The sequence below is a fragment of the Pinus tabuliformis genome, chromosome 9, assembly GCF_031772625.1.
Source record: "Pinus tabuliformis cultivar Carrire ecotype Pingquan chromosome 9, CPIR1, whole genome shotgun sequence".
In the NCBI taxonomy this organism is placed as follows: domain Eukaryota; kingdom Viridiplantae; phylum Streptophyta; class Pinopsida; order Pinales; family Pinaceae; genus Pinus; species Pinus tabuliformis.
This window is the reverse complement of record NC_142307.1, coordinates 1,453,073,871-1,453,091,870: the sequence shown is the minus strand read 5'-3', so window position 1 is coordinate 1,453,091,870 and position 18,000 is coordinate 1,453,073,871. Positions and strand designations below refer to the sequence as shown.

Below are 18,000 nucleotides of genomic sequence, written 5' to 3'. Positions count from 1 at the left end.
TCTTATAGCTTGGAGAGGGCCTTTTTGGAGGGAAAATACCTTTCCCTCCCCCCCAAAACCCCTAAACCACAAACTGCCTGCGCTTTTTCATAAGTTACGGTGGGCTTGCCATAAACCGGCCGGTTTGCTACAAACCGGCCGGTTCCGTCCTAAACCGGCCGGTTTTGACCGGTTAGGGCTAAATTTCGGTCACAAGGCAGGGTTAACCGGGTTTTTAGGCCGGTTTCGACCGGCAGGCTAGCTAACCGGCCGGTTGGACCGGTAACCGGTTTTTGTGAGCGGTTTTAAAAACTTTGGTGCTCGGTAATCAATGCACATTCTCCATGAGCCATCTTTCTTTCTCACCAAGAGGATGGGTGACCCACAGGGTGATGTGCTAGGCCTGATGAACCCTTTCTCGAGCAACTCCTGCACCTGCCTCTTGATTTCAGCATTCTCTAAAGTAGATAACCTGTACATCCCAATGTTAGGCAAAGGAACATCTTGCTGCAAAATAATATCATGTACTATTCCCTTTTTGGGTGGCAGACCTTGAGGTTCTTGAAACAATACATCATACTCGGAAACAATCTTTTCTCTATCAGCTTGCTGATCAGAATTACAGCCTTCAAATACATTGATTTTATCAGTTTTCCTTTCCTTTACAACCATTAGTAAGAATTGTTTGCATGAATTTATCATTCTTTTCATCTGTCCTGAGTTTATGAGAGTATAATTATTCTTGAGCTTATGAGCTCTTACAAAGTATTCGATTCCCTCTTTAACAAGTAGATACTTGTTCTTAGCTCTATGGAAAATAGCCTTTCTATCATACAAGTAAGGACTTCCTAAAACAATTCCACATATATCCAAAGGAATTACATCTAACTCAACCTCATCTACAAATGCTGACCCAAAAGAAAACTTGAGTTTGCACTGTCTAGTCACTTGTAGTTGTGCTTTATCATTCAACCATCCTAATGGGTATGGCTTCTTATGAGGTGTAGTTGCTAACCCCAATTTCTTTACAATTGCTTCAGAAATCAAATTTACTTGTGAGCCACTATCAAACAAAGTATCAATCTTTTGATTTTTGGAAACAACTCGAATATGGAAAAACTCATGCCTTTTTTTCTCATGTTCTTCATCAATAACAGATTGAGCAGAATTACTAGTAGATGCTTCAGAATTCTTACCTTTTATACCTGTGGCTGCAATGATTGTTTCATCTCCCGAGTCTGACCCCAAATCTTTCTGAATAGTTGCAACAGTATTCTTCTTCTTGCCCTCGGACGTCTTAGGTCTCAGCGCTGGATGCAGAATCCAACAATGCTCATCATCATGCCCCTCCTTTTTACAGTGAGTGCATGAAGCTTTGCCTTTCTGTGCAGTGTTAGCCTTCCTTGCTTTCCACTTCTGCTTTCTTTTCTCCTTGCTCTTGCTTACAGTGGGTTGGGATGGTCCCCCAACTTCTGGATTTCCATTCTTTCCTCTAGCTTCTAGATGGGTAGCTTGTACAGATACCTCATCTATACTAGTGGGATTAAACATGAGGATGGTATGCCTCATGTAGCTGTGTAAACCACCAATGTACTTCAAAAGAGTCTCTAGTGAGTCTAATGAAATACCCAACATCAATGCTCTCTTTCTAAATTCTTGAGTATACCCTTGTACACTTTGCCCTTTCAACTGCTGAAGAGTTTGCCAACTCATCATGGCTTGTTGCATGTAGGCCAATGGATAGAACTGCTTTTTGATTGCAGCAACAAATTCACTCCAGACAGAGATGGTCTTACCATGCTTCTTCATATCAGCTTTGGTTCTGCCTTCCCACCAAACCAAGGCAGTGCCTCCTAGGCATAGTCTTGCCAGCTGAATCTTACTCTTGTCTGAGTCTATGTTTTGTACCCTGCAATACACATCAATTTGTCTTATCCAATTGTCTAGCTTTTCAACATTAAGCTCTCCATCATATATAGGAAAATCAAATTTAACATCTAACTTAATCAAAGATGCTTTCTTATTATGCACAGGGCTATTAGGAGGTGTGAGAAAGCTTTCCTCTTTTCCCTTTCCTTTGGAGTGGTCATGGGAATGAGATTCATCTTCTTCTTTATCTTGCTTAGAGCCTGATGAATCTTCATCCTTATGCTTTCTAAAGTCTCTATACATTTCCTCTACCATAGACTTTATAGCTAGGAAACTTTCTATGAATTGAGGGTCTGGCCCTATAGAACCTTCTTCTGACATTGTCTTTCGAGAATAGACTCTCCTGATTTCAGGATTAGTTTCCACCAACTCTCCTTCTCCTAATTTGAGCTTTGATCTAGTGAGCATTCACAACTAAACCAACACAAGCTTGTCTAACCTTATAGCCTAGAGCTCTGATACCACTTGATCTGATAATCACCCTATGAGTGACCTCAGTTAAAGATTTATTAAACAAAAGGTATTACAGACTCATGTGATGGTGTGTGTTCTGTGTTATTTAAGCAATGGATCGATCAGATTGCCAATACACAGAAAATAAGTGGAAAGACAGTAGAGAAATACAGTAAGCAACACAAAGACACAAACAGTTTTTAATAAGGAGTTCACCCTATTCTCTAGGGCTACGTCTCCGGTCCAGCTTCAGTGGTGGCCTTGTTTTATTGTGTCTTACAGCAGAGAAATTACAATACAGGGACTCAATGTGAGTTCTCCTGAAGCAGATTTTGCTTGGTAGGGTGGTTCTTGGATTCCCCAAGCCACTCGGAGTTCACAGACTCTTTTTCTTCCTACCAGCTCTGTGACCCTTGGTCTACAGTGGAAAGAGCCAAATGTGATGCTCAGTCCGGACAGATTCCTCTAGGGAAAGGCTTGAATCTTCAAGCTCTCTGGTGCTCGACGCTGCCTGTGGTTAGCTTGACCCTCTATCTCCTCTGCTTGGCTTTACTGTTCTCTGTGTTCAGTCCTCCTCTCAGGGTTCACTGTTCACTGTCTCTCTTGGTCGCTTGGACTCCTCTCTATTCCTCCTCTTCTGAATCTGCATTCAATTGTCTCTGTTCATGGCTTTAGTCATTCGATCCCTATGCCTGTTCGGTTCCTCTCCTGTCTACGTCGATTCGCCTACTGCCTGCGTGCTTGGAGTTCCCAGTTCAGCGTCAGCATGAACGCTCGGGAAGTAGCCACGTGTCCCCATCTAACTAGTGCCAGCACACTCCATCGGTTTGTTTCTTCGGTTATGTCGTGGATACGTTCTTTCTCCACCGTGGCAGTCAAACGGATTCCAAATCCCCTTAAATCGCGGCTTAATTCCCTGTCGATTCCGCTTCTTTCAATCTCAACCGTCCGATCTGGGCTCCTCCAGATCCAACGTCATACGCACGTCGAGCGCGGTTGACTTGCTCGACCAATAACCCGCGATCAACGGCGGTTTTTCTCTCACCTCCGCTGCCACGCGTCAATCGCTGAGTGGGATCGCTCTGCTTTCCTCCAAAACTGCTTATCGTTCAAGGGCACCCCGAACAAAACCGTCGGTTTTCCAGAGCGCGGGTCCCGCCTTTGTCCTTTAGCGCTTTTTGTTTCTCCACCCGCGGTTCTCCGGCTCCCAACGCGACCAAGTGCTTAAGGATCTTCCATTTTGGCCTTGTTCGCCCAGCGATGCGTGATTAGCGTAGGCGTTAATCGCACATCGAAAATCAGCTCCTTTTCTCAATTCGAGGCTCCCAGGGGCTATTTTGGCATCCCGCGCAGTCTCCATGGGCCTCGGTCAGCGTGCTTTGACCGAGGTCCTCGTCGTTCCACACCGGCTGCCATGGCCACTGGTTCAGGGTGTTTTAGACTGTTGTTTTAGATTTTTCAAGGATTTGTTCAACTTGATACAGTCATGGTTCTTTGACAGTCGTTAATGGATCCAATTCGGATCATTAGCCTTTTCAAGTTTGTGATCATTGGAGTTGTCATTGGTTTGAAATCCATCATGTCAAACCTCTTCAACATCTTGATCACATACTTCCCTTGACCCAGATAAATCTCATCAGGGCCTTGCCAGACTTCTAATCCCAAATGGTAAAGCATCAACCCTAGATTCTGTTGAAGAAAGTGTAACTAGGTTTGGTCTTCATAAATGTAATTTTGATCTTTGTACTTGTAAAAGAAAGGAAATATTATTTTTGTAAATTATGACAATGAGTTTCTTGCTCATTGCATAGGTCTAGCACGTATTGAAGTGCTATATTGAAGTCAAAGAGTCAAAAGAAAATTGAAGGGCTCTTCTTGAGCATATATGTAATGTATATGAGTCAACCTAGTGTTTAGATCAGCCCTCCAAGACAAGCATAATCCTCTTGAAAAAGGCAGCAAGCAAAATGATGTAAAATGCAGTCATGTCGACCAACAAAACAAATTAAATGTAGTCATGTCGGCTCAAATAAAAGACACAACGGTTCCCTCACTCATATCGGCTTATTATGGAGATGTAACAACTATGGATACCCTGCTAGGATCACCATAGAAAACATAGAACTCATATTTCTCTCTGAACTTCGGATGGGGATAGGAAGTACAGGAGAATAGTATTTTTGGATCTCTGAAATATCGGACAAGTACAAGAGTCTGCAATTCGCATTACAAGAGGACACATTTCGGATGTCTCTAAAACAATCTCGGTGTAGGTGCAGGAAGAATACTATTATAGTCTCGGTGAATATCAACTGTCTTGGCATGAGAAGAATCTTGGTAATCCTCACTGTCTCAACTAGCATACACAGTCTCGACATACTTGAGGATAATACACTCTCGGCATGTTCACAGTCACAGTCTCATTGCAATGATAAGGACCTTGATGATCCTACAGTAATACTAGTTGTCTCGACATACATTCTAAGTACAAATATACTTTCAATATAGAAGTAATCATGAACACACAGTCATAATATCAATAAAGACAAGGTCGTTGACATAATGATGATCTCAGTAAGAGTGTAGTAATTATCTAAGTGAAGATGGGGATATGGTGCAACAGTCAACTCAGTGATGGTGCATGAATGATGACCTCGGTGAAGCAGCAGTTTTGATGATGATCTTAGCAGTAACAAAGAAGAGGATTGTTGTCTTGGTCTTGGAGTGGCCTCATAGGTCAAGGGTCATGGTCTTAGTATCCGTCAATTGGAATCTCTATAAGAAGAATTTTGTGCGGTTTTTCCTCTCCAAGAGGGAGAGGTTTTGGCCTTGGCAAAAAGCCAACATCTTGTGTTCTTGTCTCTTTGTTTTGGTAGCTATTTGATGAACTAAAGAAGACACACTCTAATGATAACAAATGACGATTGTGCTAATAAGAAAAGTTAAAAATACCTCACAAATAGTTATCATGGCGAGAAGAATCTCATTAACTTGATTTGCCCTAGATTCTTCAACAGATCCTTCATGTCAAATTCTGCTACTAGTTGCTTCTTACATTCTTCAATTCGACCTTCTACACCTGTCAAGAGATAATCATCTACATACAGAAGAATGATTACTGGTTCACCCTTAACAACCTTAATATAAAGGTTCGGATCAACAAAACTCTTTGTGAAGCCTAATCTCTGAAGGTATGCATCCATCCTAGCATACCATGCCCTTGGTGCTTGTTTGAGGCCATATAATGCCTTCTTCAATTTGCAAAAATATGCCTTTCTGTTTTTAAATTCAAATCCCAAGGGTTGTTCTATATATATATATTTCCTCATCAATTGTGCCATTCACAATCTTGATATCCATTTGGTGGATGTTCCATCCCATTGATGCTGCTAAAGAGACCAACGAACTTATAGTTGTATACCTTGCTGTTAGAGCAAATGTCTCTTCATAGTCAATGCCTTCAAGTTGAGAGAAACCCCTAGCCACAAATCCTGCCTTATACTTGTCAGTACTTGCATCTGTTGCATGTTTGATCTTATAGATCCATTTGGAAGTTACCACAAATTTGCCATCGGGCCTAGGCACGATCTCCCGAACTCCATTCTTCATTATAGATTCATATTCTTCATTCATGGCATCCTTCCCTTCTTGATGATTGACAACTTCTTCAAAAGTGGATGGCCCTGCTTCTATTAGTTTTTTCATGTAGGCTGCATACCCAGAATATCGTTTGGGCTTCTTTCTTTCCCTAAATGTGCCTTGATTTGCTCCATGACCTTCTGCATCAAGTAGTGTTGACTTCAACCAATTAGGTTTCTTTCTTGATTCTGGGATGACCTCGGGTTGAATAGGTTCACTAGGACCTTCCTCTTCATGGCGAGATTCTTCTTCTTCCCTGTCAACTTGTTCTTCAAATACTGGAAGTTCTTCATCATCAGAGTCCATGGGAAGTTCCTTTGATTTCTTGAATGCAATACTTTCATCAAATATGACATCTCAACTGACTTCTATATGGTGTCCTTCTTTTATGTAGATTCTATAGGCCTTAGAGGAGTTGCTGTAGCCAACAAATGTTCCTCTCATGCCTGATGGATCCAACTTCTTTCTTTTGTCCTTCGGTATATGAATATATACAGGACAACCAAAGATTCAAAGATGATCTACAATTGGTTTCTTCCCAGTGAATACTTCTTCGAGAGTTCTGTTATCCAGTGACCTGTGGGGACTTCGATTTTGAATATATACAGTTGTCGCCGTGGCTTCTTCGCATAGAAATTTTGGTAGATCTTGATCATGTAACATTGCTTTTACACTTTCTTCAATGGATCGGTTCTTTCGCTCTACAACTCCATTTTGTTCCGGATTATATGGGACTATCAACTCCCTCTTAATCCCAGACTCCTTACAGAAAGCTATAATTTCCTTGGATGTATACTCTCCTCCATTATCGAATCTTAGTATCTTGATTTTCCTTTCTGTAAGGTTCTCAACTTCAACTTTGAATTCTTGAAATTTTGTAAATACTTCGTCCTTGGATTTCATCAAGTAAACCCAAGTTTTCCTTGAATGATCATCTATAAATGTGACATAATATAGATGACCTCCAAGTGATTTAGGAGTCATAGGACCACAAACATCATAATGAATAAGATCCAAGATTTCTTTTGACCGTGAAGCACTGCTTCCAAATGGTCTCTTGGTATTCTTACCCAATGCACATCCTTTGCATATTCCTTAGTGATCTTCTTTCAATTTGGGGATTCCTTCTACTACAGAATTTAGAGTTGGAAGGATTTTGAAATGAAGATGGCCAAATCTTTTATGCCAGAGTTCACATGGGCTGATTTCAATGTGAACCAAAGCTTGTGCAAGAGGAGATATCAACCTGTAAAGTCTTCCTTCACAAATACCAATTACTCTAGAATTCTCTATGTTTGAGTTCTTACTCCATACTACAACTCTTCCATCATTGGAAGCTACTCTATCACCGTAATCTTCTAAACTTGAAATAGAAAGTAAGTTCTTATGCAAACCTGGAACAAATAGGATGTTGTTGAGATGAATGTTGCTTCCATTTTCCAGCTCTATAGAGGTTGATCCAATTCCTCTTACAGGATAGCTTTTATTATCTCCAAGTTCCACTGAGCAAGAATATTTTCCCTTTGACAATGTCTTCAGTTGTTTGTGATAACCAGTCATGTGTCTAGATGCACCACTATCGATTACCTAAATATTCTCGTCTTGGAATGTGCTAGTGAGTGCTGAGAAGAGTCCTTCATCCTTAATCTTGGTTACTTCCTTCTTTGCAGTGAATAGAAGATTCCACGCTTCCTTGACGCGTTTCTTGAGATGGCTTGCTACCTTTGAACACTTCTTGAAGAGCTTCCTCAATGTTGTAGAGATCTTCATAATGCCCTTAGCCAACCTTAGCTCTGATACCATGTTGAGAAATCTAAAGGGCAATGATTATTGTGATTTCTCTTTACTTGATAACTACTGGTGATGTATTTTTACTTATTAGCTTTATTAATTATTATTATGTGTGTATCATCAACCAACTACCAAAACAAGAAGAACAAGAACACAAAATATATGCTGCAAGCCAGGGCCAAAACCTCTCCACTTGAGAGGAAAGCCCACAAATCTCTTCTCCTCCTTATAGATTCTTCAATTGACGAATTCCAAGACCTTAAGATTGTCCTCAATACCCTCCAAGACCATGACCAACCTCTCCGGGTGATGTGCTAACCTTCATCTTGTCAAACCTAGTCAAATATCTTCCTGTTAAAATTGGCAACTAGGGCCAAAATCCATGTGGTTCATCTTATTTATGGCAACTGATATTTTTTTTGGATTCTTTTTGTCAAGAGGTGTAGGATTGATCTAAAGATCATCCGATTCCGACATGTATTCATGGAGATATGAATTTATTTGTGTTATGGGACAATTCGTCAAGGTTGGCTAGCAACCAAATTGCCCCCACTTATCCTCCAGGTTTTAGTATAAATAGAAGAGGACTTTAAGTCATTTGACACACACACTCTTGTGATCTCTCTTGATTTTGTTTTGTGTTTGATGAAGATGAGATCCAGAGGGATTGCCCTAGGTGATATGCTGCCCTAATAGGAGACGCCCTAGAAGCTATGATGGAGAAGGCTCTACGCTATCATGGAGAAGGCTCTACATTGCCCTAATGGAGAAGCCTAATGCAACCATGGAAGAAGCCTTATTGTTATCATGGAGAAACACCTACACTGGCTTGGAAATAAAGCCCTAACGCTGAAGCCTCCTAAACGTAGTCATGGAATAAGGGTTCTAATGCTGTCATGCCCTAAATGCAGAGAGACCTAAACTTTGTCCTAGAGGAATCATGGCTCCAACCTAACGTTGTCAAGGATGACCCTATGGAGATTGCAGTCTCCTAGCCGCAACATTTAAGTGTCTAAGCCACAATCTGGCCGCTGTCCTGGCCCTAGAAGCAGTCTCCTAACTGCTGTCCTGAGGAGAGGTCTACATGCTGGTCTAAAAGGGACCTAGCTGCATTACGGGTATGCCCTAGTCACAGTGTGGATGCAGTCTAAACGCTGGCCTCATTCCGCATCAAAAGAAGGGCTCTATGCTTCCCTAACCGCAGTCCTCCTAGGAGATAATATACGCTGGAAAGAGGAGGTCTTAATAACTCTAGACACAATCAAAAGGAAGTGTATTTAAGAGTGCCCTAGCCGCAGTCATACCACAACTATATGATGCCTAATTTGACATCTGTTTGGACAGGGACATCGTCAAAGGAAGGTCTAGAAGTAACTTGAATGACATGGTGAAGATGCCCTCATCCGTTGTCACATCTAGTCATAACTACAACTATCTAACTGTTGTTCTAAAGCTTGGATGAGGTACATTTGGGAGCAACTATCATTAGATTAGAAGTCAAAGGGCTAAGCTAGTAACTATAGCCTAGCTGCTCTGCTAGGTTGCAAGCCATAGCAAGCAACTAAGGCTGGTATGCATTTGCAGCAAGAGCATAAGGATTACACTAGCATGATGTGAGTAGTGTAGCAGCAAGGATGTATTATAGTATGCAACATATAGATGACAGTGAGGATGAGTGCTGTATGGTGCAGCACCGTGATGATGGGCATGGATGTATAGCAAGAATGTATTGCAGCAACATGATGATGATGTATTGCAGTATGAATTTGGGTGCAGCATAGTGTAATGAAGGGTACAACATAGTGCAGCATGAAGTATGCAGCATAATGATGATGAAGAGCAGCTTGATGGGTACAACATGATGATGAGGTACTGCTCAGTGATGGGAGCAGCATAGTGATGAGAGCAACTTAAGTGATTGGGTGCAGCACAGTGTCAGGTGCAGCATGATGATGAGGTGCAGCGCAGTGATGGGTGCAACATGTTGATGGAATCACCTTGGAGGATCAGTTGACGTAGTATGCCTTCACCTGAGTTCAGATCAACTACCTCATTACGTTATCTTCATGGTGAAGATCTCTACTCTTATTTTGTCAAGTCAAAATGTTGACTTCTGATGTATATGTACTATCTCTTTCTCTGTTGAACTATTGAAGAACATAAGAAGAATTGATCAAGGGTTCCCCACATTGGGGTTTGTCCCTGGTTGGCGCCACATCTTGTGTCCTCTTGTCTTGGCTTGTTTTCTGCGATTTATGTTTATGTTCTATCTGCATTTTACTATCATGCTAAATGTGATTGCTAATCTGGAATTGATATTGAGCTAATATGGAAAATTGAAGTAAATTTGCTCTCAGCATAGAACATACCTAAAATTAACACTTCTAGTAGCACTTCTTCGACCTCCAGTTGTATAATTTCGGCCCCCACTGTAGATCTGAAATTTTGGCCCCCCTAGCAGTTGTTGTTGCCACACCTGTGAGCTTCGATTTGCCTTTTGAGCCTTCCTTAGACCTTTGCTTGCCTTTCCTTCACTTTTGGAGATTGAGGATGACCCTTGGTAACCTTTGCTTGACCTACTTGACTTCTTTTCTCCAAGATTGAACTTTTAGATAGAAACCCTAGATTTGGTGCAGAAACCTTAGTTCTCCTTGGCACATGTGAGAGAGAAATAACCCAAACAAAGGTCTTTTTTGTCCTCTTCCTTCTTCATTGCCTTCTTCTTTCTTCTTCTTCCTTAAAATGAGAGATGAGTGAATGTGTCTCAAGGAGGACGAGTTCCCTCCTATATATAGGGTCTTCAAGGTGGACGTCGCTCTTCCTTTTAGGCTGACTTGCCAACTACCGGGCTGATTTGGTCTCGGAGGGTATCTGGACACTTTTTAAGACAAAAATAATTTTGTTTACAAGTTACAATGTGACCGATGGGGTCTTCAACTTATGACAAACATTGTTTTGACTTCTTGACCTAGGACAAACCCTAGAAGCACTCAATGGATGCTTGACCTATAAAATAAAAGACCTTGAGCATGAAACCCATGCTCCAAAAATAATAATAATAATTTTATTTCATTTTACACTTTACAAGAATCAAAAGTACATTTCATCTTTATGAAGCCGAACCTAGTTACACATTTTTGAACACCCCCATGGTGTGGTATGAGAATATTCATAAATTCTTTCTTGCTAATGGTTTCACACTTTGCCATTTAGATTCTAACCTTAGTGTCAAACGTGTGAATGAGAAAGTTTGATACTTGTCCTCTGTATAGATGATTTGATTCTTACAGGTAATGATGGAAACATAATTGTTGACATGGAGAAGAAGCTTTAGAGTACATATGAAATCACTTTTTTGGGTTCTTTTGCATTACTATTTGGAATTTTTAATTTTGCAATTGGATGATGGCATTGTTATTTTGTAGTAGTGTTATCATGACTGGACTAGACCAGTTTGAACCAGCTGGTCAGACCATTTGAGGGAAAAAATTAATTCAGACCACTATATCAGACTGGAAATGGTCGATTCCATGCAAATGCATACAGAGCGAATCATGGGCCCATAAAATGCAAGAGAGAAATAAAGCAAACACTTAATTTGTGAGCTGGCCTACATAACAAGGAACCTTAATCACCTCTCAAACTTATTCAAAGACACCCCCTGTCTATTTCACTCACAATGAAGATATTTGACAAGGGAGACCTTTCTTGGATGGACTTGGACCCACCTCCACCTTCAAGGCCATGGGAATCAAGTCAGAATCCCACTATAGAGTCTCATTCTACTGATTCTAAGGATGAAGATGAGGAGGAGGACAAGGATGATGATTTTGATTAGTACTAGTAGTATTGTAGTTTAGTACTATGCTTATTTTTGGACTCTAGAGGCCATTTAGAGCCCGTTTCTTGATGTATTTTGGTTTAGAGGCGTATTGCATTAAGCACTATTTTGCTTATATGCACTCTTACTTGCTATTTCATATTTGTGTATAAATGGTTTGGATTTATGTGGATGCACATGAATATATATGATTTTCTTTAAAGTTTGAATGTTTTATGTATTTTTTGGTCGACTTGTTTTTTGGTCTGTTTTTTTTACTGGTTCCAACTTGTTCTCAGTTTGGGGGGTCTACCAATTTGATGGTTGGTCTGGTTCTGATAAACATTGTTTCATAGTCTAAGTAATTCTTGACCTTTTATAAAGGTTTCACTTGGAGGATTACAAACTTTGTTCTAACCTCTTTTAGTCTGGTGACTTTATAGTCAAATTGTGTTCTAACCTCTCTTAGTTTGGTGACTTTGGAGTCAAATTGATTGCTGACTGTACTTGGTTGATGATTGATGCTAGTTTTGTGAAAATTCTATCACTATAGCAACTGATTTATTTTTCCTACTTATTCCACAATAAGTTATTTATGAAATTACTTCAACAAACATTAAAATAAATACTGCTGCAGATATCACACCGTAATACAGAAACAAACATATGCACAAGCATTAACACATTGACACAAATATTTTGGACAACAGTCCCTGGAAAAACCTAATGTGGGAAAATTGGTGCAACAAGGGAGGATTTTATTATTCAGCATTTTTTTCTGTACAACAGGGTGCCAAACTGGCTTACCCACAGAGAGAAATAATTCTCTAGCGCTTCTCCCAATCACAGTGTCAGCCCGCCTGACCTCTGCGTTGCTCTCAAACCCTCTGCGTCAGCCCCTGCTTGACTATGTCAGCGCTGGGCCTCTCCGCGTCACTCACGCAGGCCAGGTAAGTGATTGCGCAGTGTTCTGCTGCCTCTGCGTTTGCCTCTCCTACCTCGGCGCTGATCTCCGGTGGCTGATCCCGCCTCTCTGCTTCGTACTTGCTGCTTCCTGACTGCTCACTAGACCACTGGTTCAATTTCTCAGCTAACCCTGCTCCAGAAATTGAACTGACTGCTCTCCCTCAGTGTATTTTCCAAGTGACCCTCAAGTCTCCTCTTATACTTTTCTTGTTGACAAATAAACGACTGAGATTAAGTCCCTAATCAACGACTAAGATTAGATCTAGCTTGATCCATGACTTTTGGACCATTCTAACACAATTTTATATTAATACACATTAATATTTTATTTTCCCTAAGTTTAGACTTAGGGACTCCATTAAAAATATTAATTATTTTAATCTCTTCCAAACTGCTTAGAATCTGCCCAAACCCTTTCTAGGTATTTGAGATCTCATGAGACTTAGCCTCTCCACCAATTTTCGTGGCTAGAGCACATCCGATGCTACCCCAAATCAACAACTTTGTATTAACAACTTTGTATTCTCTTATACTTGACTCATAATAGTCTAGTCTCTTGTTTCCAGATATATGTTGGAGCTGGTGGGAAGCCATTGACCTACAACAAACATGTATTTTACATATTTTAAGGGTACATAGTAATTTTGTATGGGGTTTGGGGGAATTTGGTTGGATACACTGATTTTGACTATAGGATGGAGATCATGATGAGGGGAAGTCTACTTCCTATTATGCCTTCTTTGTTTCTTGGTCATGCATGAAATAATGTATGATATCTCTTTCTTCCACTAAGTTCAAGTACATTGATGAAACTATCATCAAAATCTTCTTCTTCCACATTCTCAGCGTTGCAATAATATACATGTTCTTGGTTAGTTTTATTGAAGACTTTTCTATCTTGTCTCTTTATAATTTATTCGAACATGGATCCATCTTTTGTTTACCCTAGCCTCCATCTCCTTTCTTTTTGGGAAACGCATATGATGGGGTTTATATTTTGGTGACTCAAGCTTTAATTGTTCCCTTGTAGATACTACTTGTTTTTTCTCCTTTAAAATTTAGCATTGAACCACATGAGCCTTTTGCATTTCTTTTGGAAGATCATTTATAACATGATTCCTTCACATCATGTGGTATTCAGAGGCTACGAACTAAATACAAATTGCAATCTCAAAAACATGAAAGCACATGAATTAAACACCAGAAATATGAGGCAAGCTCTTAGCCATTTTATTAATATGAGCAGAATGGGTACAATATGGTAATAGTAGAACCTGGGCTTCCTACAAGCAAACAAGGCAAAACTCAGGTGATAATAATGAAGCCCAAGTGTTGTAGAAGCTCCTCCCCAATTTCTGCACTGACCCAATAAATTTCTGTTACTGCAGTCAGATAGGAAATGGTAAATATGCCCTCAGAGTGCTCATAAAATTATGAGAAATTAGCTGGTGCACTTTCTCAACAAGGCGAGAAAAACCCAAAAAGGAATTGGCCCCAAACCAACTCTCCAGGAAACCCCCAAAGTGGTGCAATTTGCCAGCTAACTAAGAAAACACGCTACTGAAAGAAAGTGGATTTTTGGTGCAAATATTGCCTGGATCACGCTGAAAATGCAGCCACATACTCCTCTCCAATTACCCACAAAAACCCAGAAAGAATTTGGGCTGATTTCGGGTGATTAGACAACCCACCAAATAGTGTGAGTGGCCCTCTAGCTGGCTACATGCACTACTAAGAAATAATGCTCCAAAAACTCCCAATTCCTCGGCTGTAATGCCACTGAAATTCCACACAAAATCCCCTCCAGAATCTACCTTCTCTTCTAGCCAATCTCCTCCAGAAATTAGTTTTTCTCTTCCCCTGCACAAGCATTCTCTAGTGAGCTCTGCACACTGCCAGAATGGAGAAATTTGGCCCACCAAATGGCCAAGACTTTTGCCCTGCGAAACACTGCCAAAATTCCGGTCTCAAGGTAGGAAATCTCTTTGCAAATCATCGGATCTCTCAATGCACTCGAGCTAAAATTTGTGCTCAACAAACTACCTCTATGTCAAGGAAGTGCGTAGAACTAGGTGAACACCTGCAATTTTTTATGGTTGTTGTTCCTTGTACATGTTTCTGTTATTTGCTATAAATTTTCAATTTGGAATATTACACACCAGGTCTACAATGGAAAATAGAGTTAGGGCTGAGGTTTGTTAGGTGCCAAGGAGGGTAGGCTGAGGCCTACATAGTGCTGGCAGGGCCTAGTAGAGGGCATAACAGGAAGACTGTGGGCTGCTGAAGAAGGCTAGGGCTAACAGAAGGTTGAAGAGAGTTGGTTGCAAGGGACAACAACAACAGTGGAGGACAGTGGGCTAAAGGAACATGCCCAGGTGAGTGAATTGGTTTTCTAGTTAACCTAGTTTGCTACAACAATATTATTTGAGTGTTGTAGTTTTTGTATGTTGGGAAGATGAGAGCCTAAGGGACTTTGCCTCAACCCTAAGAGTTTTGATCAGGGGGGTTTCTCTAGATATTGGCATTGTATAGGGATTGCAAAGGGCCATGATCCCTAGTACAGGAGCCCTGTGTGTATTCTTATTAATGGACTTGTAAGAAACTTTTATGGGCAATAAAATCTTGTGTACTATCATTGATTTGATTGCTTGTATATTCCACTGTGCAAAAATTTTAAAGTTAGGCATTTCCAGTGTGTTTATGTTTCCTAGTGTTAATTTTAGGTATGTTTTATGCTTAGAGCAATTTATTTCAATTTTCAGAGTTAGCTCAATATCTTTTCCAGATTAGCAATCACATCAGCATTAAAGTATACTGCAGATAGAACATAAACATAAATCGCAGAAGATAAGCCAAGACAAGAGGACACAAGATGTGGCGCTAGCCAAGGACAAACCCCAATGTGGGGAAACCCTTGATCAATTCTTCTTATATGTTCTTCAATAGTTCAACAGAGAGAGAGAGAGAGAGATAGTACACTGACAACAAAAATCAACACTTTGACTTATCTAGATAAGAGCATAAATCATCTCTAAGAAGATGATACATGAGATCAGTTGAAGACATGCTGCTTCAATTGATTCTCCAAGGCTACTCCTTAACCTATCATTGTGCTGCATCTCGTCATCATGTTGCACCTCACCATGCTGCACCCATCATCACAACGCTGAACCTCATGACCATGCTGTACACATCATACTGATGCACCTTATGCTGCACTGCTGTCCCATGTGCCATTGTTGCACCATGTTGCCATAGCTATACCATGTGCCATTGCTGTACCATGCTACCACAGTTGTCCCATGTGCCATATCTGCATCATGTTGCCACACTATTGTCCCATGTGGTATGCTAAACCAAGTTGACATACAACATGTCTCATGTGCTTGCAGCACCATGCTTGTCATGCTGTCCATGCTTCCCGTCGTCCCATGTTTGCCTTAGCATTCCTTTGCTGTCCCATTTACTATGCAGTTGTCCCTTGCCATTGCTGCTTAGATATATTGCTGTAGTTGCTGTCTGTAACAGCCATGCTATACCTTGCTACTGTCCCCTTAGCCTTGCCATACCTTGCTGCTGTCCCATGTGTCTTAGCAGCACCATGTAGCCCAACTGTCCCATTTACTAGCACTGCTGTCCTGGGCATGTTTGAGCCCTCAAACTCTCCATGTCGTCCCTGTTTTGAGGTGGTTAGGACTGCAGCCTACCACAGTCCCATGCTGTCACCTATAGCTCACCTTTTCGCTGCCCCAAACAACCCTTCTTCAACTCGGCTACCCTTGGCCTCCTTTCAGCAGCTTGGTGCCTTGTTTTAGGCCTTAAAAGTTAAAACAATCCTCCCTTTCAGCCACATTAGGCCTGCATCTAGGGCACCATATGCCTGCGGCTAGGGCACCATTGGTATGTTTAGGACAACGTCTATCTTCATCTTAACAACGGCTAGGATACCCTTGAGATAGCGTAGATTGGGGCTGCCTAAGGATAGCGTTAGGGCTGCCTTCTTGGACTGTGTTAGGGCTGCCTTTAGGACAGCGTTCAGGGCTGCCTTTAGGACAGCGTTCAGGGCTGCCTTAGGATTGCGTTAGGGATTCCTTTAGGACAACATTTAGGCTTCTTCCTTAAGCTCCTTTAGGTCCACGCATAGAACCCTTCCATCGCTTTGCTGGCCTGCCTTCTTTGTTGCGGCTAGGGAAGCCTCTTTTCCTCCAATGTCTAGGGCTTCCACTCCTGGATTTCTCTTCCACTAAAATCCAAGACGAGTGGAGAGAAATCAAGGTAGAAGTGTGTGTGAAATGACCCTCAAGTCATCTCCATTTATACTAAAACGTTGAGCACATGTGGGGTTTATTTGGTTGCTGGCCAACCTTGACGAATTGTCTTGTAACACAACTAAATTCATAACTCCATGAATACTTATCAGAATCAAATGATCTTTAGATCAATCCTACACCTCTCGATGAGAAGGATCCAAGAAAAATATCAGCTGCCATAAATAAGATGATCCACATGGAGTTTGGCCCTAGTTGCCAATTTTAACACCTAGCTAAAGTCGTAGACCAAACTTGGGGCGTGTTGATTTCTAACGCGAAATGCTTCGCTTCCGAAGTTCTTTGGAAAATGATTCTTTTGACACTTTGCTTCCAAAAGACGCATCCACTTTGCTCCCGCTTCGTGCAACATTTTTTGAACTAGGCCTGCTAGATTTTGCGGTAACAGGGCTAATTACTCATAGTTGTTTCTCAGGTTTGCACATGGTAGATTTGAAATACAAAAATGATGAAAATCACAATTTTACCTTGCATGGAATATGAGGGGTAACAACTATCTCCAACTTGGGGACGTGCCGTTTGAAGAAGAGTGCATGAGATCCCTAGAAACTCCAGTGATATTTGTTGAGAAAGCTTTCCAAGCAATTGAAAGAAAACCATGTGCCGGGATGGATTCATCTCATTCGCTTAAACACTATATACAAATATCAACATAGTCCATTACATAGCTCAAAATTGGCTTTAGAAAAAAAAATACGAGGGGTAACAAAGCTCATTATACTTCTAGCCTAAAATAAACTTACATTACGAATAAAATTTTCTTATATAGAGAGAACTGAAGATAAGTTAGTTGGGCAAGAAATCAGTTAAAAGTATATGTATTTCTAGTGCTTGTTAACTGCTTACAGAAAGAAACATAGAAGTCATGGGAAAGAAGCAATATGAAGATTAGACAAACAGCAGGTCTGGTGCCTCGGCATTTCTGTTTTAATTTGTTCTGCAGATTCCACATGTTTGAATAGTTTCCTTTTTTTCTTTGAAGCATGACAACTAGATTATAGATTTTCGAATACAGGACTGGAAGAGAGAGAACTTTGTCTAATCTTTAATTTTGTAAACTTGCAATGGCACCACTATGAGCTTCATTGGTGGACA

General features: G+C 40.8%; 1 protein-coding gene across 3 annotated transcripts in view; it reads left to right on the top strand.

Annotated features, from left to right (window-relative positions):
* The window catches only part of LOC149154060 (insulin-degrading enzyme-like 1, peroxisomal), a 699,115-nt gene that overhangs the window by 462,934 nt on the left and 218,181 nt on the right, over window positions 1–18,000 (top strand). The window lies entirely within an intron of this gene.